Consider the following 15,528-nt stretch of genomic DNA (forward strand, 5'->3'; position numbering starts at 1 on the left):
CAGAATGCTGATTTTTTCCCCTATTAATATGGTGGGAAAAAAAAAAGGCAGAGAATTGTTCTTTAAAATGTAGCAATTTAATTTTTTCTATAATTTATTGTAACTATACAAAAGTTTTTCTGTTAAAGTGTACTATTTACTGACTGTGATGAATTTCTATTATTCTGGCCATGTTGAACTGCACCTGGAGAGACTTATAATAACTATTACAGTGTATGTAGGAAAGAGGGCTGAAATTTCAAAAATGCTCACTATTACTCCAGTGATTAACTCTTTAAGAAAATGTGACCCTTAAGTGTCACTACTAGACAGATGTACAGATGGCTATCATATCTTGCAATAACCAGTGTGAATTCAATCAGGCATCAGGTGGGAAGATCTGGACATCTGTATCATCTCTATGGCTTATGCATCTGTCTCTCAGGGCCTGTACAGCTGCATCAGCTGCTTCCCTACATGCTATAACCAGGAAAGAAAAGACAATTGGAATTCTTGTCCCCAGACATGGATATCAATGGCTGGAACCTGATACAGAGTTTGTAACTCACTGTGTGCATTTCATGGTTTTTGCACATCAACAGACTTTATGTTGCACATATCTAATACATCAGTGTACATATTCAAATTTTTATAATACTTCTGGCAAATCTTTTTTTTAAATAGTGAATAATGTTACCTGAAGTACTACTACTATATCAAAAAAATAGAAGCTCAAATTATCACTAGATCTTTTGATACTCAGTTCTGCAATCCATTGAAATTCTGCTGAAGGGATTTGTACTTTGTGTAGCTGCAATGGCTGCCAATCATTCTTCCCTCATCTATTATCTTATTCAAATTAATACCAGTAAGCTTGAAAAATCATAAGTAGCTTTAGCCCTTCTGTAATCTACTTTTAATAGGAGGAATGGAATACAGTCCATATGGTAACCTGGATGATCTATCTTGAATTATTTCTGGGATAATATCAAATATGTACCTGAGTTTTGGTTACATACCCAATCCCAAATTATTTTCATTAAAAATTAAAATCTCCTTTAAATACACTTAACCTGAGGCCATCTGTTGATTTCATAAATCCTAGAGCCTCAGTTCTTATACTGGATAAACCTCTCCTACACTATCTTGGAGGTCATAACATCGGAGGGGGCAGTTGTGAGATGAACTTGGAGTGCTGCATGGTGGAGTGAGAGGGTGAACAGCATTTGACTTTTAAAAGCTGCCTTCTGACTCAAGAAAGTAAAAAGGAAATGTGTGTCAGTGACTTCAGCAGGCTTTGAATCAGGTCTCAGTGTGGTAAATTGTCAAATTGTCTGATGTTAAGCATGCCTAGATGAGGATAAACAGTGCGCTACTTCTTATTAAAGAGTTTTCTAAGTAATGGTATCAACCTGTAATAGAATAAAAAACTACTTTGTAATTTTACTAAGTGATGTGTTTCAACTAATTGAAAGAGTAGATTTCACAGACACAGAAAAATGGTGATTTTTTTTTTTTAATGTAATATTAATTTAAACCGCTAGGGATTTCAGACTTGTATTTGAAACAATAGTCCTTTGTTCCTTTTTCCGAACTAGTCATTAAGAAGAATATACAGTAGAGAAATCATAATTTTGACTTCCCTTTATAATTAAGGGTCCATATCTGTATTACACTGTCAAGAGACTACTATGGCTGCTTAAAAAGAAGTCTTGCTTCAGCAATGAAAAATCAGCATGTCATTCATTAAAGCTAACAGCAAGCATGCAAATCCTAAAATGATTTATCACCAGAGCAGTGGTGGGGCACTTCTAAAACACAGGGTTCCAATCAAGCTACGTGCAGTCTACATGATACAAGGGAGCACTTTTCTGATTGTCAGAGGGTGTCAGAGAGTAGTTTGCTTCTGCATTTCAATGGCAATATGAAGTGTTGTGAAAATACTGAGTCTTAATATATATAAAAGTGCCTCATATTTATTTTTTTCCATGTAAACTCCAGACAGTTTACAATACAAGAAGAAATGACGTTTCCTTAAACTGTTTTAAAGTTGGTGGATTTCCCAAAGATATTGGTATCTGTTACTATAAGCTGTTGCTGTGACTGTTGTTTATTGTGGTGTAACAATAGCATCACATTCCTTAGAGTAATATGTGAGATTTGGAGAGCATAATGGACTTCCAGGGCCTTTGAGAAACACAATTATTTTTTTGCTGATTTTGTATTAAATAAGTACCAGCCTATGTTTGTGTGTTAATATATGCATACCATTTGGAACGCACTTAGTGACATTATGTAATTCACAGATGTTTTATTATTCATAGTACTATGCATTCATAGCTCTCTGTAGTCACTGTTGTGCAAAATCTAATGAGGGGGAGTCTGTTTGTCTTTTGCTGGTCCTTTAGTCTTGTCAAACTCTCATTCACTCAATTCACAAACAGAGGGATGTGGTGCCCTTTACTGATTTTTGACTGATGGAGTGGAAAGGGATAAAAATATTGATTTCTCTTAATTTGTCCATGTTTATTTCCTGTTGAAAAAATACAGGGTGGGACATAAGAAAAAAACCAGGATCTTACCATTCCACTGAATTTGGACTGTGCTGTACTTTATCCCTTTGAGAGAGGATGGTTAGTCCAAGTATTAGAAAAGGATTTTATGCACACTTAAGAGGCATAAATGAAATCCCACTGTTGCACATAGGAATGAACAAAAAAAAAAAAAAAAGAAAAAAATAAAAACTCCTCTGTTTCTGTTGTTGTTGTTTTAAATCATATTAGAAATGCTTTCTCCAGCTGTTTTCCCAGTTCACTCTCCTTGATTTCATCATCTGATCAGCACCACACCACTAGCTGATGAAAGAGAAAGTCGGTATTACTGATTGCAGTGGCATTTATCATTTTCTATTAATATAAAACCCACAGTGTCTCAGTGCTGTAGTTCTACTGAGGAAATAATAAATCATAGGACTTAAATGATGTACAAAAATTCTCATTGGAATCAGAATTTTTATTCAGAATTCTGATACCCTTTTTTAAAAAAAAATCTGTTCTTTTTTTCTTTATTTTCTTATGGGTTATCTTTCTGTGACTGCTGCATCCTTCATCACACATTTTTGAACCTACTTTTATCATCCATCCTTGGTTTGATTTTTTGGACTATATAACTATAAACTTTTTAATCTTTTTTTTCCCCTCTCACCATGTTTATAATTATTTTATTGCATGTTATGTTATTTTAATTATTGCCATGAAATGTAATAATTCACTTGGTAAAAAGTTTCTTCTCACTTAAACATTCAGTTCTTTAGGTTTAGCTTGTAGGTTTTTTACATACCTTGATAAGTTCTTGGGATAGCAGTTTTTCTTTGTTTTCCTGTTTATCCATAGACAAGTATTCTTCCTGGGAAAGTTTTGGTGAAAATTGAATCTCCCTGAGTTTAAGTTCCCTATTCCTCTGTCATTTCTGACTCCCTGACTTTGTGGAAAAGAAAGACATAGTCCTGTTAGCTTAACGTATCCCTGACTTATTGCAGGAAAAAACAAAGCAGTTTGCAATGTTCTACCTTTATTTCTTGGGCTACTACCTTTTCAGAGTCTGGATTAGGAAAGTATAAACATTGAATAATGAATTTGACAGTTTTATAAATGCAGTACTTTTCCACTTTAAGTGTTTTGAAACTGTGCTTTTGATTTATTTAATATTCAGTCATTTACTTTGTAGTTGTGTTCATATATATACTACTACAGTATATACACATGTAAAGTCCTTTAGAGGAAATCATAAACTTCAGTCAAAATGCTGAGAGTGTTGACAAACCCAAGGAACACAAAGACTAATGTAAAATCTGAGGCAGATATTGAAAAGTTGAGCTTTCTGTCACACTTAAGGGAGTTTTAGTGTAAGAAGCTATTAGGAAAGTGGTTTTGGTTTGGTTTTTTTTGCTTGTTTAGTTATTTTGTTTTGTTTTTTTTTACTTGCCTATATCCAGCAAATTTTATTAATGTGAAATATGCTCCTGGGAACAACCTTCCCTCTGTGCTAACATTCTGGATTCCCATGCCTATGTCAGTGATTGACAAGCTGCAATGCTAGATGAGGCTATAATATTCCAACTTGCTTTTCAGAGCTGTGTCATCTTTGTAGTATTTTTTAGTATGACTTCAATTGTTGGGTGGTCCAATAACCCACTTTGAAGTCTAGCAGTGTCCATGCTTAAAATTTTTGGGAAGATCCTGCTTTGTTGCTGAACAGAAGGGGCAGAAAACATAAACCATGCACTATTTGTTGCGCTTTAACTTGCAAGATTTATGGAATGTTATACAAATGATGTTTTGGCAAAATAGCTTACATAAAGTCCCCAAAATGGTGAAAAAGGCCTCCTTTGGAGCCCCAGTGGATATCTCACAACTCTTCCTGCAAGCAGGCAATGCAATTCATTCTAATTAAGTGGTCTGCTTCAGTTGGTTTATTCAGTGATGATTAATGGATAAAGGTTTTTAATGGTTTTATATATCAGTTTGGGGAGCTGCAGAAAATATTTGGTTAACTCTTATTATACACCAGGAAGTATGGTAAAAGAGGTATCTGTTCTTTGAGGACAGTGGCATTTTCTAGTCTTTTAGTTCATTCTCTCTCATGTCTGAGGAGGAAACTGAATGGATGTTGCTAATCTCACTCAGACAGATTGATACCATCTTCACACTGTACAAGGGCATCAGGAAGATTTCCAGTCATGGAGATCACATTATCATACACAGCAGCAACACAGGAGTTAGATTCTGTCTCTGGTTCTTTGTTGGCATGATAGCACTTTCCAGATTTAGGTCTGATGAATATAAACGGACAAGAATATGTATTCTACACAATATCTAAAGAAAAATGCCCAGGGCAAACTAGCTTCTATTTGGTTTTATGTGAAAGAAAATGTTAAAAGCAGTAGTTAGTTTCTCCTGTGTTTGTCCCCCTAGAGTTTATTCTTCATTCACTAAGCTTGCCTATTAGAGATAGTTTTGGATTTTTCTGTTTCAGATTTTTCCCTTATATATGTAGAGAACACTACAATGAAGGAATACAAAAAGGATAGATGAGACAGCTGATATCTTGAGACAGAACTACTCACTGTAATGCCAAAAGAAGATAGGTGGAGAAAAATACAAATAATGAACAAAGCCCAACACATAGTTCTCTAAAAGAGATAATTTTTGTCTTCTTTTAAATAGATTCCAATTACAGAATCACAGAATGACAGAATAGTTAAGGTTGGAAGGGACCTCTGGAGATCACAGTGCCACCTAGAGCAGCTAACACAGGAATGTGTATGGGTATAATTTGAATGTCTCTACTGAAAGAGACTCCATCCTGGGCAACCTGTTCAAATGCTCAGTGACCCTCAGTGGCAACGCTTCTCGTCCTGTCACTGGGCACCACTGAATAGAGTCCGTCTCTTGACACTCGCCTTTCAGATACTTTTACATATTGATGAGGTCCCCTCTCAGTCTTCTCTTCTGTAGACTAAACAGGCCCAGCTTCTGCAGTCTCTCCTCATAAGAGAGATGCTCCAGATAATATGACCTCACTAGGACCAAGTAGAAGGGGAAGATCAAGTCCCTTGACCTGCAGGCAATGTTCCTCCTAATGCACCCCAGGATACCATTGGCCCTCCTGGCGACAAGGTCACACTGCTGGCTCATGGTCAACTTGTCATCCACCAAGACTCCCAGGTGCTGCTCTCTAGTAGGTCAGCCCCCAACCTGTACTGGTGTGTGGGGTTATTCCTACCCAGGTACAGTACTCTACACTTACCTTTGTTGAACTTCATTAGGTTTCTCTCTGCCCAGTTTCTCAGCCTGTCAAGGTGCTGCTGAACAGCAGCACAGTCTTTAAGTGTATCAGCCACTCCCTGCCATTTTGTATCATCAGCCAACTTGCTTAGGGTGCATTTTATCCTTTCGTCCAGGTCCTTGGTAAACAAATTGAATAAGACTGGAGCCAATATTGATCCCTGGAGAACACCAGTGATTATGGGCCTCTGACTGTATTCTACTCCACTAATCATGACCCTCTGAGCTCTGCCATTCAGGCAATTGTCAGGCTTGAATTCAGCACAAAATAATAATACATCTTAAGTGGAGGATGCTGAAAGAAATGTAGCTGATTTGAAATAAAAAATTACATCCTTCACATAAATATGCCATTTACCTCCATGCTTGAGAGAAAAAGCTGGAAAGACCCTCTTCTCTGGCAAAAACCCTAATCACAACAAAATGAAGACTTAAACACAAGCATGAAAAATGAGGTTAGAAAAAGTGAGGTTTTTATGTCACCCTAGAAACTTGGCACAGTTTCATTTTATTATTTTTTTATATAACATCATTTTTAATATGTGTTAAATTAAAAATCTACGACAATAAATGTCCTGAAGTGAGCGCAAAGCTAGAATTCATTGACTGCTGTTGATCGCTATTGATGCTGTACTTTGCAGGATGACAGTTTTGTTGTACTTTTAATTAAGGTACTGTGAAGAAGCAACAAGACTTAAGTAAAATTATTATGAGATTATTACATTTTGGTATAATTCATTTATCCTGACATAGAAACAGAAATTTTAAGCAATGTCTTTGTTTAGGAAGATGCTTGGGGATATAAAATCGGTGTGAACTTAGATATGAGTATAGGGAAAGAGCAGAAAGGAACTAAGGAGGACTTGGTTTACATAAACTAGGTGCAGAAAATTAAAACCCATGGATGCATTCTCTGCAAATGTTTCAGACTTAATTCTATCAGTGTTATGTTTGTCTGTGACTTCTACCTGTAAGACAAAATAGCTACTCTAATTGTTATGTATAACTTTTAGTTTTTTGAACCTTTTAGTTTCAAAAGTACTGATATTTGTACTTTAGGGGGGAAAAAAGTACTTTAAAGAAATGGTAAGCAGAATACTTTCTTAGCCCTTACAATGAAACATTCCCTGTTCATTGCCTATTTGACAGCTCTGGCAACATTATAAATCTTTCTAACCTTCTTCTTTCAATTTAGCTATACTTGTGAGGATATATGTTGAGGGCGTCTTAAACATAAAGAAAGCAAAGATTCTAAGCTATAAAATAAATATGACAACTAGCATTTTTAATCTGTATGGATTTGGAAAGGATTTATACTGTTAATCAAATGGTAATACATTTGTGCCTCTCTGCTGTTTAAGAAATTCACCTATATTTTTTTCTCAGTGCCAGGATTGTTCTGTTCTGTTTCTCAGTTTTAATATTCTAGAAAGTTGCACGGTTTAGTTGTATGTTTAAGAAATTCAGGATATTGTCTGTCTTGGCAAATATAGACTCTCAAAGTATTTGGCAATTAGATTTATGTACTAGTGCAGTGATACAGAAGAATTTCAGTCTCATCACTTTCATTATGGACCAGTAGGGAAAGCTATGGAAATAGTATATTAGCTCTTGGCAACCAGGAGTAGGCAGTTCTTCCACCACCCTTTCTTTGTATTTAACTGCAGACATATTAGTTAGCTTGTAAGGATGCTTAAGTCATCCTTCAGCTCATCCTTAATCACTTGTTGCTGGACTTAAAGAAATAAGAAGTTTTTTGGGATGTGGGAGGCAAAGAAGTCTTAAAATAGGTACAGCAGGAACGAAGTGAAACAGAAGTTGAAGGGAAGAAGGAAACTCCTCTCCACTCCCCATTGTGAAGCAAAGAAACAAATGGATAATAAGTTAATAAATGTGTATAATGTCACAAAAAAAAAGAGCTATTTTCCTTGTATAGTATTTAAATGACTTTGCAAAAGAAAAAAAAGTCTCGTTAACATCTAAACTGGTGATGGAATGGGGCAAGTGCAGTCCTGCTGTCACAGCAAAATATCATCCTCTTTCAGTTTTTAGTGTACTGCTTGCTGTTCAGGACTTGTTTACTTTGAATTTTAAAATTAAATTAATGACTGACAGTAAGAAATTAGGTATTATTTTTGGTCAGAAGGATAAAAGTGAAACAACTCCCATATGGTGATGCAAGCATAAACAAAGGAGCAGAAGAAGGCTTCAAAGACTCTAACTCATCAAGCAAAGGAAGTAGTTGATGCTTCTCTGTAGCCCACAGAAACTCTTCTGTATATATACCTCATAATTAGGGCTTCGTTTGCCTGTGGGGAGGGTACACAGCCAGGGAGCAGCCTTTATGCACAGCATGCTACCCTAGCAACCTGATAGATTTCCAGCAGAAATGTGTGTGGGAGTTAATGCTGATCTTTGCAGAATTAACCCGTTTTCAGAGAGAGAAGTATGCACAGCTGTTGTGGACTAGTCAGCAGAGTATGGTTTCTGAAATCTGTAGGAAATCATATTCAGTATATGTACCTCGAATTTCTTCCCTCATCCACCAAATCCCTTTCTGGAGAGTAATGTGGCATCAGCCACATGAGATGATGCTCACTAACTGCACTTTTCACCTCTTGTAGGTTTGCTTTTGATTTATCACCTAAGCATGATATGAGCTCTGAGTGTGTATTTTGCTCAGTTATACCAGAATAGCCTTCTTAAAAGAGAAATTGCCATCTGCATCTGATGTTTACCAGTACTAGCCAGAGACCCAGGATTAATTTAGGTATGAGAAAAGGTAAATGAGTAGAGAAGTTATTGAGAAATTGGTGAGGGCAGGAATTTTTGTGTCTCACTGAGAACAGATTCCAACAGCAATAGCTGTTTGGGACCAGAACTTTCATATGTCCTGTCCTTACACTTTCCTCAGGTCAGAGCAAGAAAACCATTACTACTGCAGAGTGAATAGCATGAATGTCTTGTGGCTGTGTTAATCTCCCTCAGTATTTCAAAAGCATAGAGTAGAATATCCTTCATGGCTGTGCAGAGAGTGGGAAATTGCTTAATGGTCAAGTGTGAAAGAGTAAGACTGTGGAAGAGACAGTTTTCTGAATCTCTGACAGGCTATAGGGACTATTTGTGGCTTGTATAATTGAATTTTGAACCATCAGAGGAAGAATTTATGTGCACAATTTCTGCTGTTTTCCATCCCCAAAGGAGAACATCACTGCATCACAGAACTACCCAATTATCTGATATCCTCATTAATCAGAAGAATAAAAGTTCTATGTGATAAGAAGCCTATGTTTACATGAAGTCTCAATAACATAAAACTGTAAAAATTCTGATTTTAGCTGTCAATGGTAGAGTAATGAAAAGATTTTCACCAAGATACTTGAGCGCGAAGCCATGAGATTCATATACAGCAGGGAGTTAAGATTCTGGCTTTACTAAACTTCAGTGGGTTTATCGGAAATAAAGGTTGAAAGCATCTCACTGAAAAATTCATCTTTCCTTCTGTTAGCATGTAAAACCTTAGAATTCTGTCAGTGCATTCCTGTTAGGACCCCTCAATGGTTTCCTTGGATTTACTAATCTAATCTAAGTGCAAATTATTGAAGAAAGCTATTTGGCCTATATCCTCTGCTATTTTCACTGAGAAAAAATTAAATTGGTTTATATATTATATATTGGAATTAAAACCCCTTTTTGTCTGGTAATTGACTTCCTACTATTAGTTAAAATAGCAGGGCAGAATAATAAAACCTGAATGGATTGAAAGGAAGTAGACTGGTCTGTGAGAAGTTTTTTGTGCATCATCCTCATGTTTCTGGCATGTCCAACTTTTCTCCTCATAAGAATTGCACAAGTGACCCTACAACTGATGTGTAAAGGACTGCTCATTTGACCAAAACCAAAATGAAACAGAGGATGAAGAGTCCTTGTGATGTACCAGTCTGCTACAATGCATTCCTGTTATGCTTAGAGAAGTCTAAGGTGTCCCTGTTGCTGCACTGGAAAAGAGGTAGTTCTATGTCACTTTAAGCCAAGAATGCTGTAAGCAGCACAGTATAATTTCAGTTGTTTTATAGTATATTATCCACAATTTTATTTTACCCACGTGGAGGTGTGAAATTGGTTTGAACTATTATAATCAACTTTATAGATAAATACATCTTTCTCCATTACCTGGTTCCCTATTAGTATTTCTACCTACTTTGAAATTTTATATTGATACTCTTCAACACTACCATGTATTTTATAATCTTCCATTACAAAATCAATAGCTTTACTGAAATCCCTGCTAGAACTGGAGGACCATTCACTCAGAATAGCAAGAAAGAAGACTTTGCAAGATTTTCTAAAGATGTCTGTCCTGATTTTCTGGATCTACTATGGCATATTATTGGTAGAATTAATAAAAAAATCCTATCACTTTTCACTACAATAGAACTATAATATTACTTTTTTATTTTGTGCCTTAAATACCTTTGAAAGTTCTATTAGTAGGTTCTAAATGAATTTTATACTAGTGAAGGGAGGCCTTTCGTGTAGTATTCATCAGTTGCTATTCTTGTTCAAAACACTAATGAATAAGAACATTGCTATTTAGACAAGTTCTGGTCCCTTGAAGACAACACATTAAAATAAGAAACTATTCATCTCACACCTGGGTAAGTTCATCAGGCAATTAAACACGGAAGATACAATTAATCTTTTTCCTCTTCATCATGATTATATAACAGTGGAAATTAATTTCCTTGTTTTCAAAATTAAGGAAGATATCTTAATAATAAAAAGCTAATTGTATATGTGTCTGAACTTGTATGTTTATTCACATTAGGCTTAAAGCCTTCCATTCCTGCTGTAATGAATATATACAAAGAAAAATTGTTTATATTTGGCAAGAGGGTTTTAACAGTCCTGCATCCCTTCTGATTCAACATTTGTGCTGCTATGATACCAGAATATCAGTGTTTATATTGACCCTGAGCTGAATTACTCCTCATATATTCTGTCATTGTAGCCAAATTTTCACCAGAGCTGTTGTTCCAAACATTTCTCATATATGCCCTTAGGACTGAGATTTCTTTGCCTGTTTTCCAGTCCATACTGTCTTAAAAAAATTATATGAGTCCAGACTTTGTCAAAAGCTTCCTGCATTTCACAAACACAAGTAATTACCACTAAAATTCATTAATTACCACTATAGCAATGGCAGCCTGATGGTAGTGCTTTTCCACTGACTCCCATTCAAATTCCAAATATTTTAAAAGCTTTTCAAACATTCATCTGTCTTCATTTGCTTTGCTTCTCATCCAGTTCCTCTAACACCTGCCCCATCCTTCCTACAGAACCGTGCCTGCTGGTGTGAAAATATGTTCTTTTGCATAGTTCTGTGAAACAGCCTACTTGCATTTTTCCTTCTGATCAAGCCTAATTGCCTGTCTAAACTTAAAAAGCCCACTTTTAAAAAAAATTGGGTTTTATTTATTTCATTGGCCTTTTCTTTATACACATTTGCTTTCTCTAATGCTGTTATGAGTGTGCATTACAGTGCACATACTTCTGTCTGCTTTGCTATTCTAATACATGTATTTTTAATGGTACTGGAAATGCATGTGGTACAAATTGGGTTGCCATTGGTTTGGCTCTGCCTGTGTATTCTAGGATGGCAGGATTTATTAAAGTCTATACTTACAATGCCAACTATGATTCTGTTCTGCATGGATACACAAGGAGTTTGCATGACACAAGTATCATCTTTTGCCATGAGTGTGTCCTCTGTGGCAGCAGTGCTACAGCACTTTTACCCTTGTTCATGTCTTTTCAAACTTAAGTTTGATAAGCCAATATTGCAACAGAAGAGATAAAGGCACAGAGTTTGAGAGCAATTTAGGACACTAAATAAATCACTGAAGCACTTTGGCCAAGACTGCTGATACAGCCTTACAAAAATAATGATTTTGCCCTCGGCTATGCTCTGGTGAGACCCCACCTGGAGTGGTGCATCTAGTTTTGGGGTCCTTAGCACATTGACCTGTTGGAGGAAGTATAAAGGAGGGCCATGAAGTTGATCTGTGGGCTGGAGCACCTCTTCTATGAAGACAGGCTGGAGATTTGGGGTTGTTAAGCCTGGAAAACAGTAGGCTCTGAGGAGACAGCACATTCCATTACCCAAAGTGGGACTACAGGAAATCTGGAGAGGGACTTTTTACAAGGGCATGTAATGACAGGACAAAGAGAAATGGCTTTAAACTGAAAAAGGCTAGATTTAGACTAGAGATAAGGAAGAAATTCTTTACTGTGAGGATGGTGAAACACTGGAACAAGGGACCCAGAGAAGTTGTGGATGCCCCATCCCCAAAAGTGTTCAAGAACAGGGTAAATGGGGCTTCAAACAACCTGGTCTAGTGGAAAATATACCTGCCCATGGCAGGGGTGTTGGAACAAGATGATCTTTAATGGTCCCTTGCAAGCCAAACCATTCCATGATATGGGATTACCAAATTAGAGTGAATGTACTCACCGTGCTCTTACTAAAGTGAGTGGGTAGGAAAGGGTTTGAGAGGTCTATTTCAACCAGTCAGAGTGACTGAATTGAAACACAAACTGAGTGTGTATCCTCTAAGTATGAGGAAGATCTACTGGGCCTTTTACTTACTTTTGACATTTCTAAAGGGTCAAAAGCAAAACTAAGATATCACATGCAGATTTAGAATAAAGTAGCTTTACCTACTGTGGATAGAAAAACAGACGTGAAAGCATTTAAGATGGATCCAATTTGCATTCTCAGCTGCATTCAGCTAGTAGAATTTTGGTCATGCATATTCGACCACAGTGAAATAATCACAAATACTCTTTTGGTACTTTCTTGACAGGCGTTTGCAGCAATTTTGCCAGGTTTCCTGTAGGAAAATTAGCGTGTTGCTTCACTGTATTGCAGAGACTTTTTCAGTGTGGCAATATCCTTCTCCTTGCCCATATTTCAGTTCAAATGATGTACTAAACATGTCTCCTTTTACATAGAATAGAGATCAGGGTATCCTTGTCGTAAGACATTTGGAATTTTTCATGCAATCTGCACTACGAAGCAACATGCTGTGAACTGGAGAGATCACCCTGTTGTGCATCTTTCAGCTGGTGACATAATTCCCTGTTGTTAGGAAGGCTGACAGTTCTTGCCTCATATCAAGATTTGTTCTGCTGCTGAATAATGACAATGTGCAGCACTTGGATGTGTGGCTCCCTCAGAACTCAGGTAATCCTTTCTGTGGCAGGTTATGTAAATGCAGTTGGCTTATGTTGCTTTTTCAGAAGGTACAGAAACCACAGTGTTATTTTGAAAGTTAAAATAGTTTGTAATTAGTTCTTATTTTCTGGGTTTTTTTTCCCCCATTGTGTTCCAAAGTTACTGTCTGAGCATTTGTTAAAAATGTAGATCTTACTGTGAGGGGTATTTTGCATCCTCAACACCATCAGTACCAAAGTCACTGGTTTTCAGTGTGTTGTGGGATTTTCAGGATAGAAATAGATGTGTAAAGTGGTATTTGTTTCATATGACAAAATACTCTTATGATGATCTTAATTATTATAAAATGTTTTAATAAAATATTTATTAATATTTCATTTAATATTATTGAATGAATAATTAGTAGGGTCTTCAACAATAATTTCTAGGTGACATTTTCTATAATGTTTTAGAGTATTATAAGCCTTTCATATTATATTTATTTTAAGGCTTTCATACATACATATAAGACTTAAGTATAGTGTGGCTGAGGATGTATATGCATTCAGTTGCTTATTAATAATTCTGCTGGTACAAGCTGAAATGCAGAATATTTTCTTTAAGAGTCTGTAAAGAGAGAGTGCACAGGCAGCTGTTGCTGGGTAATGTGGTCTTCAATGGCCGGTAAGCAGTCGTTTAGGTCCACCTAGAGAGGAACAGGCCTGTAAGATGAGTTGTGTCCAGGAAAACCAAATTGTCATTTATGTTTCTTCTATGGTGTTATAATTTCCACTATGCTTACTCTGAGGCTATCACTGCCCTTCCCACTTATGAGTACTTGCAAGAAAAATGTATTTTTTTCCCTATCTTTTTGAAAGATGAAAGAAGTAGTTATGTTACTTACTTGGGGGTTGAGATAATACAAGAAAAAAAAAAGATTAATTAATTACCTTAAAAAAAAAAAAAGGAAAATAAGCCTTTTTTTTTTTTTTTTTCAATCAGAGCAATAAAGTATAACTGTGTCACCCAAAAGTTCCTACTTGGCTTGTTAGATTTATGTGTTTTCAATTGACTTGACTTCCACAGTATGAAACTCATTTTCTTCCTTATGGAAAATGGTATTAAAGCCAATTTTCTACTTTCTAAGACCCTTATCTTTTTGGGTATTGCATTACATGTTTAAATCAATGTATAGCTCAGTTGGTTTCCAGCAGTGGTTGTTCACTTGCTGAGAATTTAGGACGCACATAATGCTGGGTCACTGTAACTTGCTTTTATAAACTCTCCAGGGATTTGCAAGATGACTTACCTGATTTCTCAAATTTAGTAAACATTACAATACTAAATTATCCAAAGTGCTATAAATTTAATCATACTTTTGTTAGAAAAAAAGGTGCTAACAAGTAATAAATCAGTAATGCAATGTTCATAAAAGCAAGGAAAATAGTGAAAACTAATTTCAGTGTTGTGAAAACAAAAAACATGCTTTATGCTTAGTATATCCTGCAATGTGAATAATTTTGCATTTTAAGCATTAAGTAATGTTGGATGAGGAATTTTTTTTTCCAATGGCATGACATTAAAATGTGAGCTCATTTAAAATACTGCTTAGTCTAAAATGCAATTGTTTCTTTTTTTCATCAAATGACAGATGGAAATCTTGCCATATCTGTCTGAAGAATAAAACCTGTAGACTGACCTGGAAGACTAACAGCATACATGTCAATACCAGTTTGAGATATATAGTCCTTTAGTAGCAGATATGCAGATTTTATGTAAAGGTATAAACTGTGATGCTTAATGAGGTACTAAGGCACATCTTGTTTTTAAGGAAATTGTGAGTCATTGAAATGTCACACAGGATTCAACAAAGACAAAATCGATTCTTTATTTTATATATACTGAGAACATGTTTTGTTAAATCTATATTAATCTTCTTGCAACTTTCTCTTTCTCTGTAACCTGAAGAAAGAAAAATCTTCTTGCAGTACCAGTCCCTGCTTCCTGCTCATTAAATGTCTTTTAATTTATTTTATACTTCACTGCACTTTTTATGTTTGAAGTTGAAGTTTCATCTAGTCTGTTCCTTCTTCTCTGATAATAATAATGATACTCCATTTTTAGTTCTTCTACATTATCTTTTGCTCAGCTAAGATTTTCTCTTTTCCATTGTTGGGTTTTGGTTTGAAATCAAGCACCTTGCAGTTGATTATGTTTATCATAGTAGAAATGTTGTTTGTTTATTTGGTTTTTCTTTTAATGTTAAGGTGAGGCATGTTTTCAGTATATAGAAGTTGTTTTCAAAATGCATGTTTATACTAAAAATATTGCCATTTTCCTTATTTGAATGTATACTGTTTATGAAGAGCCTCTGTAAAATATATAATTTCAGTAAGTTTAAAAATCTTTTAGGCATGGACTCCTATTTTCTTAGTAATTTTGTTCTTGTTTTCTTTCCAGATGATTTAAAAGACTCAAAAAAGAATA

General features: G+C 35.7%; 1 protein-coding gene across 6 annotated transcripts in view; it reads left to right on the top strand.

Annotated features, from left to right (window-relative positions):
• The window catches only part of PCDH7 (protocadherin 7), a 265,989-nt gene that overhangs the window by 59,788 nt on the left and 190,673 nt on the right, over nucleotides 1–15,528 (top strand). The window lies entirely within an intron of this gene.

The sequence above is a fragment of the Myiozetetes cayanensis genome, unplaced genomic scaffold (genome assembly GCF_022539395.1).
Source record: "Myiozetetes cayanensis isolate MyiCay16 unplaced genomic scaffold, myiCay2020 scf7, whole genome shotgun sequence".
NCBI lineage: Eukaryota > Metazoa > Chordata > Aves > Passeriformes > Tyrannidae > Myiozetetes > Myiozetetes cayanensis.